The sequence below is a fragment of the Oreochromis niloticus genome, linkage group LG23 (assembly GCF_001858045.2).
Source record: "Oreochromis niloticus isolate F11D_XX linkage group LG23, O_niloticus_UMD_NMBU, whole genome shotgun sequence".
In the NCBI taxonomy this organism is placed as follows: Eukaryota; Metazoa; Chordata; class Actinopteri; order Cichliformes; family Cichlidae; genus Oreochromis; species Oreochromis niloticus.
The window spans coordinates 29,813,434-29,835,851 of NC_031986.2; the positions used below are offsets into that span (position 1 = coordinate 29,813,434).

The 22,418-nt window shown below is 38.9% G+C and overlaps 1 protein-coding gene across 3 annotated transcripts in view; it reads left to right on the forward strand.

The window, feature by feature from the left end:
• nlgn1 (neuroligin 1) overlaps positions 1-22,418 on the forward strand; it is a 292,800-nt gene that overhangs the window by 127,726 nt on the left and 142,656 nt on the right. The gene's annotated exons all lie outside the window — the stretch shown is intronic.

Genomic DNA, 22,418 nt, shown 5'->3' on the forward strand with positions numbered 1-22,418 from the left:
GTTTTCACCCGGTGTGATCAAAGGATAGCAGAATAAAGATACAGGGCAATATCCGCCTTTCACTCAAATATATATTAAAAAAAGTTTTCTTGGCATGTGTGTGAGTGTGCGTGCATGTACAGTTATGTGTTTTTGTGTGTCAGGGTGTATTTAGCGAATTAATATAAATGCTCACACAATATTCTTTGTGAAGAGCTGAAACAAAATATCAGTGAAATATTAATGTGATCTGCAGGTGGTCTGCATCATCTCTGTTAATTATTCAGACTCTGATATTTTACATTAGTTATATTTTAATTGCAAATACTAAGACTGGCTGAAAAACCTGTTGCTTTCTTACACACATCCTAATGATACCCAAAGATCAACAGTGGTAATAAAATTCTTGACAGCTAGAAGTCGGATAATTAATATACATATATGAATATTTTTAAAAAAGATCTAGTGATTAGATAGGCAGCCTTCTTATCCACCCTAAAGTTTAGCTTCATTGCAGACTATTACAGTTTGTAGAGACACCATGTGTATAAAGTGCACATACTCTACATACACTAAAAAAACACAATTTTGGCTATTTCTGAACTCCACACTCCAAAACCTGCTGTGTTCAAAGCTGAAATCTTGTATTTCCCTGTTATGAATAAACTGGCTTAGCCAATTCAGACTGTTTACAAATAACATTTTTTAGCTTTAGATTATAGTTATAAAGCATTATGGAAATTACATAAGCAGCTGAAGTGTACAACCACTTCCAAACATCAAAAGCTTGAGAAAGGATAAAAAAAGGCAAGTAAGGTGAGAGTAATCCAGTCAAAGATCAGTCAGTTACATTTTAGAACATTTAAAATTATTTTAAATGTGGTGAAATCCTCAGTCCCTTAGGCATTCCCTCCTTCTCATTCTTTTCTGTTTTTTTCCCTCCGTTCCTCACTCGCCACTTTTTCGTGTGCAAGCTCTTAACTGCTCCAAGCCTCATAGTGTTGAGGGAAAGTGTATTCCTGCTGGTTAACATGAGGCACTGCTGTTTGCTCTCAGATTAAACTCTGTGTGTTTGTGTTTACCCCCCTGGCAATGGGCAAAAGTGTGCAGCTGTACCTTACCCAACCTTCTAGTGGGCTGTGTGTGTTTGTGTGTGTCTGTGTGTGAATGACAGTAGATATAGGACTCATAATCAGTGGGCTTGTGGGCTTTCCATTCAGTTATCCAGTATAATTGAGTACAAGTTCTGTGTTGGACTCTAAGTTGTTTTTCTTTCCCACTGTTAAGAGTCAGCACCCACACGGTTCTGACACTTAAATAGGAGTTCTTCCTCTCTGAGGTCACCAAGTGCTTTTTCAAAGTGGGACGCAGTAATATTGCAGGGCCTTAAGGTTACGATATATAGTACCTTGATATTACTGTTGCTGTAAACTGTGAACTGGATATATTAATAGACTGAATTGAAAGTTAATGTTTCATTGGTCCAGATATCATGATGTATATGTATTATGTAATCAGCAGCCTCTTTAATTAAAGTCAGCCAACCACATGTTCTTAATATGAATAAACCAGTATATTAGGTATGATAACTGAACATGTGTTGGGTTTAACATTTGGTGTGGGGAAAAAAAAGCTCTTTATTAGAGAATGAATAAAGGAGTTAATGAAAGATATTACACATCTCAAAAATTAAGAAGGACTAGGAAACAATGTTTGTTTAAACCTTTTATACCTACTAACATTGACCAGGCTCTCAGAATTATAATTATGTTCTCTAGTTAGCCAGTTGGCCAATGTTGGCTAAAGTGTGGGAATGACCTTGCCCAGCCAGCCATTGCGGCACCTGTTTGCTTGGAGATGCTGCTCAGCTGACAGAAATCCCTACCCTCGCTCCAGTGATTTTTCTCCTTGGTTTAGTGTGTTTGTGTGTGCAAGTGAGCACTACGAAGGAAACCATTAGCGGCTTTAAATATGTAGAGCTGCTGGCGCGAAGCTGTATTTATGGGTTAAGGGCCTTGGCTACAATGATTTTGGCCATGGGGCATGCATAGAGTATGCTGCTGTCAGTGTGTGTTCATGGGTGTGTAGAAGATTGTGTGTTTAATGAATCAGGAGTTTCTCCAGGGTGCAGATTGGGTGTTTATGAAACACATAGTATAGTGCTATCAAAGTGCCATCTCAGTCCCCCTTGGTTTATAATCAGAAATCCTGCTGTGAGGTTAGTTTTTGTTTGAATTGTTTGGAAGTGCTTAAGAAGCTAAGTGCTCTATCACAAATATGGTATAATGTTTTTTTTTCCCTTTAAAGTGAGATAATATTCTGAAATTTGCTGGATATTATCATATAAAATCTCGCCTTGTCATAAAAACATTTCGATTCCCATCAGTGTCCCCAGTGAATAAAACTTATATAGGGGATTGTTACTGAGCAGTTATGAAACTGTCACACTGAGTTATTTAATATTGTTTAATCCCAAATGTCTATCATACTGGCATTCTGACAAACACAGAGTCACAAATGTTGACTGCATGTGGTAATATGTGAGTTTTAAGCCTCGGCTGTTGGACTGCTGAAAAGTGGACTGTGCCTTTAAGGCCAGGCCCTCACAGTGCGGAGTTTGTTTCAGCCCAGCCAAAACCTTTAATCATGCTGATTGATGAGGTGCATTTCCCTGACTCAAACCTTCTCCAAATACCCCTTCCATTCCAGCCATACATCAGCCATTCAGCCAATTCATCAAGCCTCTGATTGTTTTAAGATATACCTGGCCAGTAAAATATCCATTTCTCTGCATGCTACTGCTCCTCTTACTTTCAGCACTGTGATCAAGCCTATAGAGACCTGGCATGAGAAAAGGACCAACTAGCAGAATATAGATGTTTTAAAAACAGGTTAATATAATAGTTTGATAATTATGCATTTAAAATGTATCCATACATGATCCATTTGTCAATTCTTCCATTTATTGTTTTACTATACTAAGGTTCATAATGACTATACGAGCGCCATGACAAATTTTAAAGATAAAGCAACCAGAAAATAAAACAAACAAAATAATAATAATAAAAAAAAACATATACAGGACATTTCTATGAGCCTAAACGTTAGCGCTATCATTAATTATTTGATCAGCAGTGTAGTTTAGTCCAAAGAGTCCCAAGATATGTGCTGAGAAACTTTACTGATTGCATGCTTGTTATTTGTTCTGCATGCTGCACACATTAGGAAATCCACAAATATCAGATTTGGCTAGCTAGCTAGCTATTTAAATTAGGACTGTGTGCATTTCACACAGGCATTTCCTCTAATATTTACCTTCCCAAATAATGCTCGCTCCCTCTCTCCCCTTTTTATTCTAATATATCTTCTTTTCTTTTCCCCTTCCACAGTAATTGGACTTTTTCTTTCCTGTTAGTTTTTGTCCTGCTGGCAAAGTGTGGAGGACTATTATTTTCATGCTTATTAATTTCTTTCTCCCTGAAACAAATACTCCAATGATTTAGGTTCATTACTCTTTCTGCGCCTCTGTGCCATCTCTCTCTTTTCCCTACCTTCTCCTCTTGCTAGTATCCCTGACACAGCTTGCTCAAAAACTTGAGAGCATCTAATCCTTAAACAAAAGTGTTGAGTTATCATCCATGTGTATTGATTGCTCCACCTGCAAACATTGGTATTGCTATTAGTTCTCTTTCATTTTGTCTCACTTTTCTCAGGCTTTCTCCTGAGCTAACAATAAACACATTTTCAAAAAGTCCATGGCCGTTACCTGTATATGCGTAGATATTTGACAAGGGCTTTTGGTAGGGGCAATTGTGAAACTTAATCCTTGTATGTAACTAAGGGAGTAAACATATCAGTAGTAGGAGTTGTGGAAGTCCTTGCAAAGCTATTCAGCACTATTAAGCCATTTTATGTATAAAAACTTTTTTGCCATAAAAGCTTTACAGTGTTGTAATGCTTGTAGTTTTGTATCCTGGATACTAATTGTCACAAGCTCTCTGTGTGTGTGTGTGTGTGTGTGTGTGTGTGTGTGTGTGTGTGTGTGTGTGTGTGTGTGCGTGTGTGTGTGTGTGTGTGCACATAGGCATATTTAAATGCATCATCAGCAGTCCTTTGCCGTACTGCTTGGATGTTCTTTCTTGTAAATTTGCCAAATAGGGCTCAAACATTTCCTCTGCTATTTTAGGGCAGAGAAGGCTTTGATCAGTGGACAGACTGCATTGAGACATGTTGTACTATTTGCTTCAATATTTCCCAGTTTCACTGTGCTACCCTGTGCCAAGATCCCAGCATTTCTGAGGAGAAAGCTAGGGAGCTGACAAGACAGATGACATGATTGGAAATCATGACTTTCTATCCTTTTGGTGTGAAATCAGCCCAGATATGCCCTTTGATTAAAGTGCAATCTGCCCTGATCTGTGTGGTCCAGTATTTTGCATGTTAATTTAATTGCTGATAGTGATACTAGAGTATTTCTTTTTCATTTTGTTTAAGAGAATAAATGTTCAGAATGAGAATTTGTATTAATTCCTAAACTGTTTTGTAATCAGGCTGCCTTGTACTGGCGATTTCTATACTGTACCATTGTAAATGGGGTTTTTTTTTTTCCCTTGGTAAGAACTGTGTGTAAACAGTAAGTACTGAAGAAATCGTAAAATATCAGCTAACATTTACTGCATCTGTAATACTTGTGTGTCATTCATTAGCAGAACCAATTAGATCAGGTTAGCAAGTTACCTTTTAGTTGAAATTGCTAGGAGTATGTCAGTCATATGAAAATCATTCTTTTTTGTCATTGCACTGGACTTACGTTGACGTATTCTGGTTGTGAGGTGATCTGTGTATATCAGTGCTCAGTTTGCTTTTCACCTACTCATTTGGCTGAGTTATTCTGTGATTTATTCATGAGTGAGCAGCAATACTAATGGAAGCTATGCTATGCTAATGGTGATCTGGCAACAGCAAGGTTGGCGATGCAAGGTTACAGCAGCTTTCCCGATGCATCACGGATTGGATTAATCTAGCCAAGACTTGGACAACAGTCAGCCATCTGGGCATGTTTAACAACGCCAGGTTGCTCTAGCCACAACCATTGCACCTTGCCACCAACGCACCTCACAATAATATGCATGGTTCATGGCTACTAATAGCTACAGCCTTTATGTGAGCTTTCACCACATAGTGTTTGGAAGCATCATTCCTAAAATTGATCAAACATGTGTAAACTATTGTTGCTGGTTTCATTCAGGCAATCACAGTGTCCTAAACCCACACCCTGCACCCTTTTTTTGAGTACAAATTAATACTTTTACAAACTTCCATATCCTAATCAGCTTTTAAAGTTCTTAAGTTTAAAGTAACTAAAATCCCATGTAATATAACTCTTCAAGACACAAAGTGCTCAGATCAGAAGAGCTAAAATGAAACCAGTACTTAATTCTTGCATGTGCATGCTTCCACTCCCTGATACATGATGAAGTAGCAACGTTCTCACTCTCCTCCACTGCTTTACTGTCCAATGGAATTAATTATACAAATACTAAAAATACTAACACCAAATATACTAACTGGAGTGAATATTTTTAAATGTAGCAGTGTACTAATTCTACTAATCTAAAATATACTAACTCAATTGCAAAGTGTGCTTAATGTATGCAAAAACTGTAAGCTGTAAAATTATTTTGAGCTTTGTTTGCTTTCTACTTCCATCTTACTCATAGAGGTGGCATGAATGCCAATGTCTGCTGATGTCTGAATGCCCATACAGCTAACCTCCCAAGTAACTATTAACAGTAATTAAATGTAGCACACATACACACACACACACACACACACACACACACACACACACACACACACACACACACTAACACACACACACATACATATCAGTATGAGCTTTCAGACTAAGCAAGCTATTTCATTTCCTCCTCATCCTTTTTGTCGCTTCTTTGTTTTCTTTGCACATTTTATGCTTGGATTTCTTTTGTTCTGTGAGATCAATAATCAGACCAAGCAGTTGTGTTTTTAACCCCCCCCCCCCAGTGTTTTACAAAATGTCCTGATTCAGCTACATGCTTTAAAATGATTTACTTTCACAGCTGCTTTGATGGTGGCTTGATGTGTTTATATACCTCTCTATATTTAATAATTATTTATTATTACTCTTTGGCTCTCTTCCACAGTGTGTCTTTTATACTGTCTTAATCCCCTCGCCCCCAACCAGTCCCAACAGATGACTGCCCCTCGCCCCTGCTGGAGGTTTTGTCCTTTTTAAAGGCAGTTTTTCCTTCCCACTGTTGCCAAGTACTTGCGCATACGAGGTTGTCTAATTGTTGGGGTTTTTACTGTATTATTGAAGGGTCTTTACAATATAAAGCACCTTGAGGTATTTGATGTGATCTGGCACTATACAGTACAGATAAAATAAAACTTGAACTGGCTGCATAGTGAAGAGTTTGACCAGACACTGGGCTCATGTCGTCGTTGTTGTTTTTATTTTAATTTAAGTTACATCAATTTAAATTTGATTTGATTGTATGACTGATATGATTCTACAGAGTTGGAATCCTGGGCATAGTGGAATTAGTTCTGACCAGATTTGTGGTTGTATTTCACATGCACTCTTGTGTTAATACCACTGTTGGTCTGTGTGAGACAGCTGATTGGTACAGATTGTACTGAAGCTGATTAGCTGGGTAGAGACGCAGGGGGCAGATGGAGAGATGTGTTGAGAAAAAATAGATATCACATCCCTTCATATCAAGCTATTACTAAGCATCTTTTTGCAGTCTACATGCATAGGTAACCTCTGTGTATTTACACAACCCCTGTGACAGTGTTAAGTATTTATCAGAGTTTATCTTGGGCTTTTGTATTAATGACTGCTTACACATAGATGCTTGTTAGTCTATATGCCATCCTGTGTGTGTTTGCCTGTCACGCTACATGTCCATCTACCCATAACAAAGTGTGTGGTGTGCAACAGGTCCAGTCACTGCAGAATACAAATGTAGTGGAGTAGATCAGTTCTGTCTCTGAGCAACTACATCTGTATGATTAGCTTTCTTAAAGGGTTAATTTTAGAACTGCCTTACTCTATTCATTTCATTGGATTGATGTATTTACTGGTAAGTCTGATTTTGATATGTTTAGTTTCTCAGTCTGCCAGCCTTTCTGCAGCCCAATAAGAAACTCACATACTATCTGCCGGCACCAAATAAAACCATCGCCAACAAGCAATAAAGAAGACAGAGAGACCAAGGGAGAGAACTATGAAGAGAAAACGTGATTTAGGACTCTATGGGGGTTGTCCTCCGTGCACGACAAAAAACATCTGATTGGTTATCAGCATGAGTCACAAATCTGCCGTCACCATATTTTTAGAGGTCAGATAGGAGCATCTTGCTGAGACACCAGGCAGCTAGAGAGGGAGTGGAAAGCGGAATGAGAGTATGTTAAAGTGCAAAACAAAGAAATAGTATGTGAATGCCTTTAAAAGAGTTTGAGAGCTCTGGTTTGAGCAATATACAGTATGCTTTTTTATTAAATACAGGAATATTTGATTAAAGAAAATGTGCCAGTAGCTATTAAGAAGCTTTTAAGCTAATATGTATTTACATGTAAATGTGTTAGTAAGGTCTGTTGGCTTGTCTGTTAGCTGCGGTGTCTATTACTATTTTTTCTTTTTTTTACAAAAAAACCCTGAAATCAGACATCAGGTTTTGATGAATGAAATACTCAAGCTGAAAATCTTTACTGGCATACATTGTGGAGTTTGTTGAGAACAAAATGATGTCAGTGAAAACGAAAATCACCAACCATTTGAGAGCTGATCCAGAATCAAGAATGATGATCCTGGTATTCCACTGATTTATCTGCAGCGCCGAAAGCAGAAACTAGTGCCCTTTATATTGCATCTTTAAAAATGGGAGGTGTGGAGCTCAGGGTGATGGATGCACACGCAGCGCATCTGATTTCATACGGGGTGCATGGAGTTAATTTCTTTTGATAATCAATAAACACAGGGCTGCTATCCTTTTGTGTGTGTCTATTGCATACCATGAATAAACACAAAAATGCTGCTAGAGTTGACCTTACGTTGGAGGATGGTTGCCCCCTCTCCTCTGCAGCCTCTTGTTTCTCTCATGTGAAAATTCCTCTGGGATTAAACAGGCTCGTCTAATACAGATTATTCCTCTCACTTCTCACCATTTGTTATCATGTACCCACTCTTTTTTTAAAACTTCTGTGGTTTTTTTCAGTTAGTTACCAGCAATATTTTTAAAAACATGCAGCCTACAAGAGTAGTTTAAAGTGATCATAACTACAATGCCAATATTTGATTCTGCTGAACTGGTTGCTAAAACTGAACAGTCAAGAAATGTATGGAAGCATATCAAAGCATGTGATGTGCAGTCTAATCCAGATGGAAAGAAAGAGTGAGAGATGCCCCAAAACCAATATGATACTGTATTAATAAACATAACATTAAGTATGCAATCAAACCTTCTAGCCGCTGACAAACTATCCTGTACTCTGATAGGATCAGAATGCATCTCCTCTGGGATTAGTGAGCTGCTTTTCAGAAACCTTTACATTAACACACTGATCCTTTCCTTTTTGTCCTCCATTCTCTTGCTCTCTGTGCAATTCAGGCTTCTCACTATTAAATAGTCTATTTTACCGAATCCATCTGCCATATTTGCCTCCTCGCTTTGTTCTTAAACAAATCCCATAATCCTCTCAAAGGTCAGCATTCTCTTTTGCTGCTACTGCTCTCACCACTCGCTGTGTATTCATTTGTTTTTTTCTCGATGGAAATAATAGAACAATATGGAAGATAAAAGAGAACGAGGAGGTGGTGGAGACGCAGGAAGATCCTGTTGTTCCTCTCCATCTCCCTCATGCATTATTGTTCTCCCTTGCTCTCCTTTTCTCTTTGTTTTAATTCATTTGAATTCAGTTGAATTATTTATTTGCATAAGAAGTGTTTTCAGAAGCCAACAAACAGCATTTTACACATAGCACATGTTATCATTAAATATCCAATTTGCATTTTGGAATGCCTGGAGAAACGCACAGTCTCGGTCGTTGTGTCCTTGGGTAAGACACTTCACCCGTTGCCTACTGGTGGTGGTCAGAGGGCCCGGTGGCGCCAGTGTCCGGCAGCCTCGCCTCTGTCAGTGCACCCCAGGGTGGCTGTGGCTACAATGTAGCTTGCCATCACCAGTGTGTGAATGTGTGTGTGAATGGGTGGATGACTGGTTGTGTAAAGCGCTTTGGGGTCCTTAAGGACTAGAAAAGCGCTATACAAATACAGGCCATTTAACATAGTACTGACACGGTGGGTTCCAAAACTTGAATGATCACTTTAAACCCATGATTGATATTTTTAATAAAGGAAAACGACATTTTTTTTATTTGAATAATTAAAAACTTGGTGAGTGAATGTGTGTGTGTATTTGGATATTATCTCACAAACTCCTGGCAAAGAGATTTCAATGCCTCACATCACTAACTGCTATCCTAAGACATCATCTTCTACAGAACCTTTTATTCAAAGTTAAATATACACCTTGCCCTTTTTTTTGGCTCAGTTTGTTTAATTTGTGATGTTAAATCTGAATTTGTTGCAATATTTGTATTGTTACAAATGAAACATGAAGGATCTCGTGTTTCTTTCACCTGAAAATGCAGAACAAGTTAACACAGCAACCTCGGCTAAATTGCATTTTGTGAAGGAGTGAAGTGCCATGTCATCACTGCAGACTCACTGCTTGATTTGCATGTGTAATATTAATCCACAGCATATTGCATCCTGCTGATGCTAATTAGAGAAGTAACCATTAATATCAACCACTTAATCATCAGTATTAATATGCATAATTATTAATTATTCGGTTTCTCCCTTCAAACACAACAGCACTGCAGGGCTTCAGCTACTTGTGTTTACACCAACATCTATCTTCATTATACACCTTCAATTAATCAACTCTCTCTCTCCTTATTCTGCTCTCTCCTTCCCCTCTTGCATCTCTTGCTCACACTGTATGCGGCTGTCATTTGAATTGGAAGCGTCTCCCTTGATTACTTTTAAGAATGCAAATGATCTGTTAGTGTCTGTCCCACATTTGGTATGGTTTAATTAGGGTGACATAGATTTAAGTGAGTCTCAGTAGAAGTCGTAGGTTTTGACCTATCACGGGCCATACCAACTGTTGCAGCCCTCTTTCTTCTTCTTGTCATTATGGTTTGCTAAATAGCAAACAAAAGTAAAACCTCAGATTCACAATAGGTACCAATTAGTCTGTGTGTTTGCTGAGTGTTTGTGTGGGTGCGTGTTTGTGTATTAGAGAGAACAGGAGTAAAGATCCATAAGTGCTGGGCTTGCAGTTTCATAACAGACCCCAGGGAGCTGTGAACTGGTCATAGTGTTGACAAGTTGTGTGTGCGTGTACGAAGGTGGTGTCTCTCTGGCTTCTCTAACGGAGAAATGAAAGTGTAGGCGCATTTCATTTACTGCCCCGGAGAGACCTTTCCACCACCCTTACATTTATTAACACTTACACTGTTAACCGCTGCTGACCCCTGCTTATAGGCCGAGCCTAGCTGACCTCTGCTTTCAGTCTATATCCTTATTGTACAAATCTGCCCTTCAGCCTCCTCAGTCTGTACTAATCACAGAATTTCAGGAAGCTGAACAATTTGATTATATTTTCATTTCAATCCTTATGTTCATTTGTTTTCTTTAATGCTGAACGCCAAATTTAAAGCCATGATTGGCCAATGCTCTTTCACCACTGCTGATCAAACTTGGGCTGAACATCCTTTTAAGACAATCGCATGGATTAATCAAGAGGGTAGCTAACACTGAAATAGGTGGAGTTACCAGAAGGGCGTAAACATATGACAGCTTTTTAATACACCATGACAATTTGTGTTTCAGAGATAGTGAACAGGGGGAAAGAAGCACTCTTGGAAGCATAAGAAATGTGTCCATTGGATTAACGTCTAAGTGAGTACATTACAGTGGAAAACAAAGGGTGATGAGGAGGAAAATAGAGGAACTGGCTGACATCGAGATATCCAGTCAGCTGCTTGAATAGGCCAGTCTCAAGGATAACGCAGAAGGTTTGCTAATATTGCAGAAAATGAAGAGTAACAGAGCCACACAGCTTCCACAGCAGACTGAATCTGAGCTGCAGAGATAATGTCCAAAGTCCAGCACAGTGGATAAGCTGAAGACTTTGGACAGTATATTCCAGTACAACTGCCTGGAATATTCTATTCCATAGGCGAGCTTAAGCACCTCCAAATTTCATCACAGCACTCCTAATAGCTATATTAATAGTAGTAATAATAGAACTTTTTAGTATCATTTCCTGACATTGTCTTCAAATGTTATATTTTCCTAACCTGTCTGTTGACAATAGTACAGAATAGAATGAAAATAGGTTTTCGTCCAGTATTGTTGATGCTATAGTGTTACGCTTACAGAGGCGTTGCTGCTTTAATAGTGCAGTTTGTCATTAATAGCCTAATGAGACTTTCACTGTTGTGGCAAAGGGAAAGAGGAAAAGGGAATTTCATGACAAAAATCAGCGATGCATATTTAAAACACACTTTAACTGAAATGCAAAAGTTCAAACTGTTCTGATAATGTGGAGATATTGCTGTGACTTGTAATGCTTCTGCTTATTTTAATTTGTTCTCTAAATAGCTTCAAAAACATTTTCTGATGCTTAAATCTCTAGAAATTATTAGCTAATTATAACCTTCTGATCCACTAGTCTGCTGGTATATTGGGGGTTGCCAGCTAAGGAGATCATGTACTTTATTATTTTAGTTTGAGAGCAGGATGAAGAGAACATAGAGACCAAAAAGAAACAGGTAAGAGTGGACATAGACGCAGAAAAGACAGAGATATACAAGAACAGTAAGAACGAGGGAGCAAATAGTGACGTTAGGTGGAAAAACAAAAAACGTTTTTCACAAAGTAATTTTTCATGTATTTCAAGGATGCTCAGTGTGCTTTCCAGTAGCATGCTTAAAAACTGCCAGTGGACATTCTAAACAGAAAACATTGATATGAAATAATGTGCATGTTTCTCATATTATCTGCTTTGCCACAAATAGTTATTGAAGTTCTTTGACGACTGAGCCTCAGGTTTGATAACTAAAGGCTCCGCACTAAAACCAGAGAATATACTGAAATCTCTGTATTATTCACTCTGAATTATTCTCAGACACTACAATAGATCATCCAACTAATTAGGTTGCTTTTGAAGGTAACGTTATATTGTGTATCCAGTTGGATTGAGGTTCGCAAATGTGAAAAGGGCTGATTACATTTGGAAACAGCATATTCCCTTAATATTAATTATAAGGGACTATATGGAAGACATTATGATTTGGAGCTGAGGCCCACTAAAAGTTTGATCCTAGAATCTTTAATTAATTAATAATTTAACGTTTTATTAAATTCAATTTAATTAAATTTTTTTTTATTTATAGCCAAATCACAATAACAGGCAAGGCGCTTAATATTGTAAGGTAAAGACCCTACAATACTACAGAATGACTCCAGCAATGAGACAAACCCCTGAGAGCAATCGCTTCAGTGACAGAGGGAAGGAAAAACTCCCTTTTAACAGGAAGAAACCTCCAGCAGATTCAGGCTCAGGGAGGGGCGGCCATCTGCTGCGACCAGTGGAGGGTGAGCGGAGGGAGACATGACAAAGAACATCTGTGGTGTGGAACAGAAAAAAAGACGCTGAACCATAGCTATGCTGAATAAACAGATATACTTTTAACAGGCATGGGCAAAAATAACTAAATAGAAAATTAAAAAATGGAGAATTTGTCAAAAGCTCTGATATATTATTAACTGCAAGTTAATACTATTAGTATTACCATTAGCCATATCTAATCTCATTGATGTCTACTGGTTTAATTTAGACTAATCCCATAATATACTCACTGCACGTTCCACATCCCATGGGACAAATAGGCATAAGAGTAAAGATACACACACACACACACACACACACACACACACACACTAGAGAACAACTGAGGCAGCTGTACATGCTTCCAATATGCCTTCAGGTCAAGTTGTAAAGAAAGCCATAGACGTATTGGTTGGAATAAAGTTAAGTGACAGAGTGCAGAAACACAATGCTTGTGGGGTGGATTATGAAGAGACAACTGTGTTGTCTACTGGAAATCTACTTTCTAAAGTGGCTAATATTAATAACTTTATTTTAAAGTATACCACAGTATATGTGTGTGTGCGCGCATGTGTATGTGCAAACTCTGTTGTGCCCAAGGCCAGAGAGATCCTCAACCAGGGGTTTGTTCCATGTAGCATACAGGTTACTGTCTTCTCTCAGAGTGTGCATGTGTGTACTTCCTTCTTATTATCTCCCTCTCTCTCAATTTGTGGACTCTGCACACACAGCAGGATATTTGGGATTTGCCAGATAGCCCCAAACACCCTGATAAACTCTACACACACACACACACACACACAAAATATAAAAACAACTCCCACATAACACTGGATCCTTCTAGTCCCCTAAGTGAAACCAAACTATAACTAATCAACATAGAATGTCCACTGTGTGTGACAGTGTGGTGGATTATGTGATGAGGTGTGTGGTGACGGTGACCTTTGCGTTGCATTTAATATATAGTGGCACGGCGTTCTTGAAATGAATGGCACAAGATTTGCCATTGTTTCACGCCAAAAATTGAAACCATTTTTAAAAGAAGTGAGCGTATTTCCTTGTATATATGGTGCTGTGTGATTCACGCTGTTAAGGACTTTAAAAGTGACACATGGTATTAATCACAGTAATCCAATTCTCTTTATCAGTACCCACTGCTGTGCTTTAATGAGCGATTCACATAGAGAAACTTTCACATAGACGAGGTGTTGCTGGAAGATAACCGACTCACTAACTGACTCTTAACCGCGCATGCCTTCTTGTCAACCTCAAATCTTATTAGTCAAGAATACAGGTGTTTTTCTTAATAGCACTTCTATTTTATTGGTGTTCTGAAAATGAACAAAATTTATTAGAATATGTATATTTAATGAAGGATCACCTACATGCTGGTCGATACTGACAAAGACTGTTATTGTTCAAAAAGGAGTTTGGGGCATAGCAGCCCGCTTTATTCATTCATTTGTGCCTTTGCATTTCTGCTCATGAAACAACATACACTGGAACAACCTTCCTTACCAAATGCAACATGATAGAAAAAAAGTTAAAAATGGTAAAGTTAATGGACCTCTAAGTTTAAGAAATGATTGGTAAGGTATGTCTCAGGTACAGGTTTTAACAAATGCTTGGCTAAAATGACAAGATCTCAGCAAATGGAGTGTAGTTTATGTAAGTATATGTAAATGGAATTCCAGTGTGAGTCAAACCTCAGTATGAAAGTTGTAACTGGACTTTTATCAGTTTGCTGAACTGCTCTCCCCAACTTTTAGCCTTAAGGCCTTTTCACACTGGACGTGTAAAATCCGTGTGAATATTTTGTGGGTTAAAAATAGTTTTCTGACTCACCTGTTCTTAATGCAGCTCTTTACCACTAATTTCACTGGACAAATTTCCTGCATTTATTTTTTGGACACAAGCAAACTTTTTCAGATTTTTAAGAACCGAATAAACAGATCTGACCAATCAGACCAACTGCATTTGGCAAAAAGTGCAATTGTAATTCACATTGCGCACTAGTACTTAATACACAGTATGACAAATCTCAGAATTTTTTTACCAGCCTCCTCAGGCATGGTCCCAACCCTGATAACATGAGTGCAAATTGCAAATTATGTATGAAAGCGGCCGTGATACAGCTTCAACTCCTGGATCTAAACATTCAATTCTTCATGCTTCTGCAATCTTGTGAGAGTTGGATGGAATCTCAGTTTCTTGCTTTTCTTGTTTAGAAAAATGAGGACTAGCTCATCATAGGTTGATATTGACTTAATTGTTTAAGGTGAAATTGTCTGCAAAAATGTAACATGTTCGGTACACATTCCATGAAAAATTCGAATCTGGAAAATTCCGAATTTCGTGTTGTGTTTTTTGCAGCGCGTTCAGTGTGTAATGGCCTTTAACTTTAATCTTGAAGAAAACACCAGTATGAACTCCAGTCTCAAGCATGAAACTTGCACATGCTACACAGTTATTCATCACATTAAATGGCCTCAGTGCTGGTGCACTGGTACTGAACATTAGCGTGTGAATTATCAGGCATATAATGAATTTGTAGCTTAGTTGCAAAGGTTACCTTTGGTCCTGGATTCAGCGGAAATTGCTTCAAATGAGTTTGGAAAGAAATATAATTACTCTCTGAAAATATTGTAAAGATCCACACTAATGTTGTATTTTTAATTTTTCTCGCCTATTTGACCATCAGCTGCAACTGTAACTGTAAGTTGTAAGTATTTCCAGTGACGTAGGCAAAATCTACATTCTAGATGAAATAACTACTTTGGCACCGGGGAAAAATTATGTTAAACTGTGATATTACTTGACACTGTCCAAAGCAATCTGGAAGATAAAATAAAGCTGAAATTGCTGATCTCTTATTAGTAGTTGTCATGCATTATGCATCTGAATTTCAAAGAGCTGAGTAGGTCCTGGCCTCAGCTAACCTGCAACAGAACCCTCTGTGTTTTTATCAACGCCAGCAGCAGTGACAGGATGGAAGATGTTTTGGCCCTCTGTGGTCTTGCTGTGAGAGCTGCAATCACATTCAAGCGATTGTGATTGGCCTGGCTTGAAGGAAATTGATTTAGCTGCTTGAGCCTAGATATGGAATGCTTCTCTGATATCACTGGTATAGAGAGCAAGGGAATGAGAGAACAACGAAGTAGACAAGAGAAGGAGACATAATGAGGGGTTGGCTGACATGTTACTCTGAGGCCCATTGTAATCTTTGGAACTATCATTGCCACTGTCACTGGCATTTCACTGGATCCCCATGGTAGTGTTCAGTAGTTCTGACAATAGGACAAAATTTAAAAATTGCTCATACACAGGGTGACATTTTTTCTCTTGGACTCGCATTGATCAGCTGCTAGTTATTATTGTCCAGGTCCTGATCCACCATGATCAACTTGAACAGTGGAGCCAACTTTTGAGTAGTATATAGTATGCAGTGGCACTGAACTACTTCTTTAGGACTTTTATCAGGATTACTTTCATTTTTAAAAGTTGAACTGTGGGGACTTACTGACCTATGTACTGTTTTGTTTCTTGTAAAGAGCACATTTGATTTCTTGTCATGATTTTGTTCTTGATGTAGTCTTAACCTTAGTAGCATTGATTTAATTTAAATCCCTGCTGGTTTATGTGAAATGCAGTGCAAGAAGAGGGTTATGTCTAGGGATGGGTATCGTTTAGCTTTTATCCGATACCAGTACCAAACCGGTACTTTTGAAACAGTGCCAGTGCTTAAACGGTGCTCGAACCAGTGCTTAAAGAATGGAAAACACAAATTGGTCCTAAAACCTCTCATTTTTAGCTGTTTTTTTTGTAAAAAGATAACAATGTTAGCCTTTTCTGCAGATATAGGGCATATATGGTATCACTCTTGGCTGGAAGCAGTGCTTAAACAATGGAAAAAACACAAACTTTGTCCAAAAACCTCTCATGTTTAACTGTTTCCCACTTTTTCTTTGGTCATTTTAGCCTTTTTGGCCAGGGTGACGGGAGTATCTGCCATCAAACAAGAAGACAGCCGCATGTAACTACGACGGTGTTTGCTAGTTCACCTTACATGCATTAATGTAATAATGTGGTTAGCGTACTCAACATTAATTACACACGAACAACATGAAGCTACTCACGCAGAGGAGAACGGCTGCTGCTGCCATCATCATCCTCATCATTTCTGCTACACTGACAGGGCTAGGGGCCAGGACTCTACTCGTCGGGTTTTTGGGGGATGTTGCTAACTCCGGGTCCGATAACAGGCACCACACCCGCAGTAGATGTGCACGGTGTGAGGTCTCGCAGCAAGCTATCAAATACGGTGCATTTCTCGGCTTAAAATAATGCTATGCGTCGCCAGGTGTTTCATCAGATTCGAGGTGTTACCTCCTTTGCACAGTATCACCTTAAAGCACTTGTTGCAGGCTGCTGAGTTTGCATCTTTTGCTGTGAAGTACAGCCAGACTTTTGATCTCTTCGCCTTGGGCATTTTTAATCTGTAGCTCTGCTCTAAAAGAACGGACGTACCTGGGCCCGCCTACTATCCTCGGAAACGTAAAATGACTGGCTCAAATCCAAAGTGTATGACATCTCAGGAAAAAAAAGCACCGAAATAAAGCACCGAAATGTGCGCTGCTTTTTGGTCTGGTTACTATCGTTTATGTCAGATCTATCTATCTATCTATCTACCTACCTCCCTCCCTCTGTGTTATTCTTGAAGGCTGCAGTGAATGATAATATTGCAGGATTGTTGTGGTTAGACTTGACTAGGGTCAAATCCCTACTGGCCCAAGCAAGATTTTCTTCTTCTGTTTTTGTATTGTTTTTTCCTCAGTGTCAGTGCCACATTCCATTTCTTTTTAAACATGGGATTGTTTCCCAAGGCTTCAGACCTCTGCAACCTTATCAGGCCACATCCATTGATCTCTTACCAAGAGGTCGAACTCTTACGAGACAGAGTGTGAGCAGCACTTTCATAGTCCAATCACTGCTGTAGTATGATCACACTGTTTAAATCAATATTGCCATGATCAGCACGCAGTTGTTGTCACAGCATTTCATCTGCTTGGGGTCATTTGTGGCACACAGCCACTATTTTGTCCCAGCTGCTTCTCCATTCATTAAACTACACTAACTGCCAGAAAAACATTTTCAGATATGCTGATGAAGGAATTCAGTGCGTTCATAGGGGAAGCTTCACATCTCTTTTATCTTTGTTTGTGTCATGTACATGCTTTTTGTGTGTACCATTGCTAAAATCAGGTTGTCGAATTTTAGATTAATAATTGAGCTTGTTCAGAATCTCAGCAGGCATTGCCCAGCCTGTCCGGAGAGTTTAACAGATCTACCAGCACACAAAATGCCAATGTGGACTAAACCAAACCCCAGTACGGTTCTTTTTGGTATTCTTAACCTAACCAAACAGCAAGTGAAACAAAATATCTCAAAGTAAAAGCTTTGACAATATTTGTCCTACATTTATTCAGTTATAGCGTCACAGTTAAATAATAACAACCTACTGGCAGGTAAATTGTGAGATAATAATGATGCTGGTCATTCTAGCTGCTGCCTTACTTCACATATCACTCTTTTCAGCTGCTCTTTATTTATACTGGAACTATTGTTCTGTTAAAGTTTTATAGGAAAAAATCAGGGAATATTTGGGGCTAGGTAATAATTTCAGGGTCTTTCTGCCTCTAATTGTCTGCAAAAAATGTCCAAAAGACCCCCTGCCTGCAACTGCCTCTATCTGTCATCTCCCATTTGTCAAGCTTTCATGGTTTGTTTATTCTTTAAATGCAATTGCACCTATTCAGATTTAACAGTGAAAGATTGTTTTCATTAGTGAGTGACAATAAATGGGATATTTAATCAGCTGACTGGCTTTTCAATTTCACATCTCAAGCATCACAGCCACACAAGATGCTTAGCAGCCACTTGTGAAGGAAGACAGAGAGAATGGTAAGGAAGGCATAACGAACGGAAAAAGATGGATACACGAATTGTTAAAACTGCTTAACATTTGGAGTCATAGCAGTCTAGGCAAATCGCTTTATGTCCATTGTCGAGGCAACTTAAGCAGTCTGTGACTATTGTGAGGAATGGAGAAAGTCAAATTTGATCTATCGCCTTGCTTTCAGGAGGTTGAGGTGGTATATTTGTTTGGCTCCACCCCTGTCAGAAGGCACCATCTCTTAATCGACATTGCCCATTGACCCTGTGACCACAAGCAATCCTTGCCACTTGGCAAGTGACTTTGAGCTGGAAGAAGTGAGCAATACAAGTTCTCTAATTCGGGGAGTAAAATGTCGGAGTCTAATCCCTGTGTTGTGCAGTTTTCCTGTGACAATCTTTCCAGTGTGTGAACATTTGCTCTTAGGTATATGATATATTGAATTTCATTTTTATTCTGGCTTGGGCCCTCCTCCCAGCCTTTTTTTCAAGTTTCAAGTTGGTCCAACACCCCCTGTGGCTTCCTAGCAAGCAGCAGTTCAAAGGGATAAAATCCTGCAGAGGCCTGGAGCACCTCCTGCCCTGGGAATCATGGGAACCATCAGGGGCTCCTGATAAGGCCTTGCGGGTTCTCCCTCCCTAATAGCAGTGTTGGACAACTTTGCATTTGTTAGCACATCAAAAGTACCTCATGTCCTTAGGTATTGGGAGTGTATACCTCAGTCAGTAAACCAATCTGATATTACTTTGTGATGATAGCATTCAGTGTGCTCTGATTAGCATGTTGCGTCACTGACAGCAAATTTTGTCCAGTAATACATCTAAAAATGTAAAGTTGCAAGATGAATTAAAAAATTCTTGTATGGTAGTTTTGAAATGTCATTTAAAACTGAGATTTACCTAAATCATCCCTTCATTTCTTCCTTCTCAACCACCCCTTGGTAGAACCATTGCTGTAGCATCGGAATCAGCACAAATCCCAGCTTCTGGTTCAGTTTCTGACTTCAAAATTGGATAAATTGCTGCAAGCTGTCTTTTCCCTCAAGTAGCAAAGTCATCCCATGTCATACAGAGAAAATTTCAGCACCGTGCTTTACACTTAGCATAACAGTCATCTGCAGCAATCCTAGGCTGCCGTTGGTCTCCATCAAACTCTTACTGTGACCAAAGAACATCAGTTTTACAGTATGTTTAGTATTGGACTGGGGAAGGGCTGGCCACACAGTCACTTCCTTTGCAACTAGTAATGGCTATAGTAATTATAGTTGAAGTGAAAAGTTTTTATTAAAGTAAATTTGAGATGTTTTGTAATGTTTTTCAGGGTCACACACATTCACACTCTTGGTATGAAACATATTTTGTCCATAGCAAAAAAAGTAACTTAATACAGATGTCACATATTAGTGATCTAATCAAATTTATATTTTATGGATGGGGAAAGAAAAGCAATGGATCCCTATAACAGCCTTTTCACACCATTCACGTCATTTGTAAGTCCTAAACTGTTAAGAGGATAAGCAGCCTTTAGTTAGACAGAAACATGATATTCATCCATATGTAGCATCTTTATTTAAATTTCAGAATGGCAATCACCACTGGGACTATGTCACTGTCATATTATGAAACTGGAAAGAAAAGTATAAGAAGGTCAAGCGTTGTATTGCAGTGAACAGTTTCTCGTACTAGATCAAAGATCAGATTTGGTTAGATAAGTGAGCTGAGATCCTTTCTTGTGAAAAATGAGCCCTGCAATGTATGTCTATTAAAGAAAATCGAAAGAGTCAAGGTAAGACAGAAGTTCTTTCCAAATAGCTACTAAACCCTTAATGCACAAAACACAACTTTTCTACATCTTGGACAAACTTTTAGTTGTTGATGCTGTTTGTGTGTTCTCTGGGTGTTTTGCTTCTTCTTTGATGCATGAGGCAGGTTGTTTGATAAAGACATGACAGCTTCACACAGTTGTGTGCGTGTGTGTGTGTGCGTGTGTCTATTGACAGCTCCAGATTGCTGTGAAACGCACAGAGAGAACAGTCTATTCCCTTTTCAGTCTGAAGCACAGGCAACATCCATCACCACTGACAGAGAGAGGGGGAGGAAGGAGTAGAATGCAGGAGGGAGGAGTGACAGGTGAAGAAATGATCTTAATTCTGAAGGGATTTTTTTTTGTGTTTAAAGCTTGAATACACACACGTTACATTAGAAAGAGAAATGCTGAGGCAAGTGTAGATGCAGTAATGGTGCTTTCCTTCTTTTCTGCTTTTTTGGGATGGTTCGTTTGTTTTGCCCATCAGCAACTCCGCCGCCACCACCAAACCCAGCTGACACTAACCACTGCCACCACAGAAAACAGACTGCTCTGACCTGTGACTTTTACAGGTTATGTGGCTAAGTTGGGACTGACAAAGCAGAAATACTTAATGAAACCTTCTCATCCTCTCTCTGCTCCTATTTCAAAACAAAACATTGGCCAGCCTTATTTTTTATGCCCTCTACTTTCCTTACTGTTTGCTTTTTTAAAAAAAAACCCCATCCATCCTCTCCTTCCCTCTTTCCGAGTCTTCCTCTTCCTCTCCTACTCTCCATTCCATCTCTGTTTTTATCTGATTAGAGTAAGAGTTATAACTCCTTCTACCTAATCTATACAGTTGTCTATCCTATTTACAGGGGCATCCATTGGATTATACTGGCTTTTCTGCTTACATTAGTTTGTCTTATGGGATTGATGACTCACACACATAAGCAATACACAATGCACGTGCATATAGACAGCGAAACCACACAGCATGCATACTTATGTATGCACAACTGTTGATCCAAATTTACAGATGAGTGCCTATAAGCATGAGTTCAGAGAGACATACTTCCATACAGTTAAATAAGTCGCATCTTACAGATGTATAATCTTAAAGAAATGTAATCTTGGATTCTGACTCAGTATTAATGGATGTGGAACATAAGATAGGAAACTATGCACTGTTATGCACAGTATTTTGTTTTTGTTTTTTACAGAGTAAATCCATTTTAAGTGAAGCTTAGGAATGATCAGTAGTGTTCAAATCATTATCACAGCTTTTTTATATGATATACTGACTGGATTAAAGCTTTTTAACTTGAAATAAAAATTGAAATATTTAGCCACCTTAACATGTTGGACAAGAGTACTTTGAGGACCTGATGAATGTAGAATATGAGAGAGAGAGGAGGGTGGCTGGGGCACAGTTTGTAGATCAGTAATCACACAGTATTGGTAAGGAGGGAGAGAGGACACCTATGAAATGGATGAAGAGTGGAAATACCTGTTGGCATACCTGTAGAGTTATGGACATGTCTAAGAGCAAGGGCAATGGACATTCTGACCAGACTGTGTAGCCCAATTTTGGAGATTGAGAGGATGCCTAAGGAATGGAGGAGTGTAGTGATACCAATTTTAAAGAACAAGGGAGATTTGCAGAGCTGTAGTAACTACAGGGGGATAAAGCTGATGAGCCACACCATTAAGCTTTGGGAAAGAGTTATTGAAGCCTGGTTAAAAGAAGAGGTGGTGATCAGTGACAGGAGCATGGTTAATGCTTTGAATGTCTTTGTGTAGCTAGAGAAAGCATAGGGTACCAATACAGGAACTGTGGTACTGCGAGAAGAAGTCACGAGAGGCAAAGAAGTATGTGAAGGACATATCAGAACAGCAGTACAGTGGTGAGGTTTGTGGTAGGGGTGAGAGATGGGTTCAAGGTGGGGGTGGGATTACATCAGTGA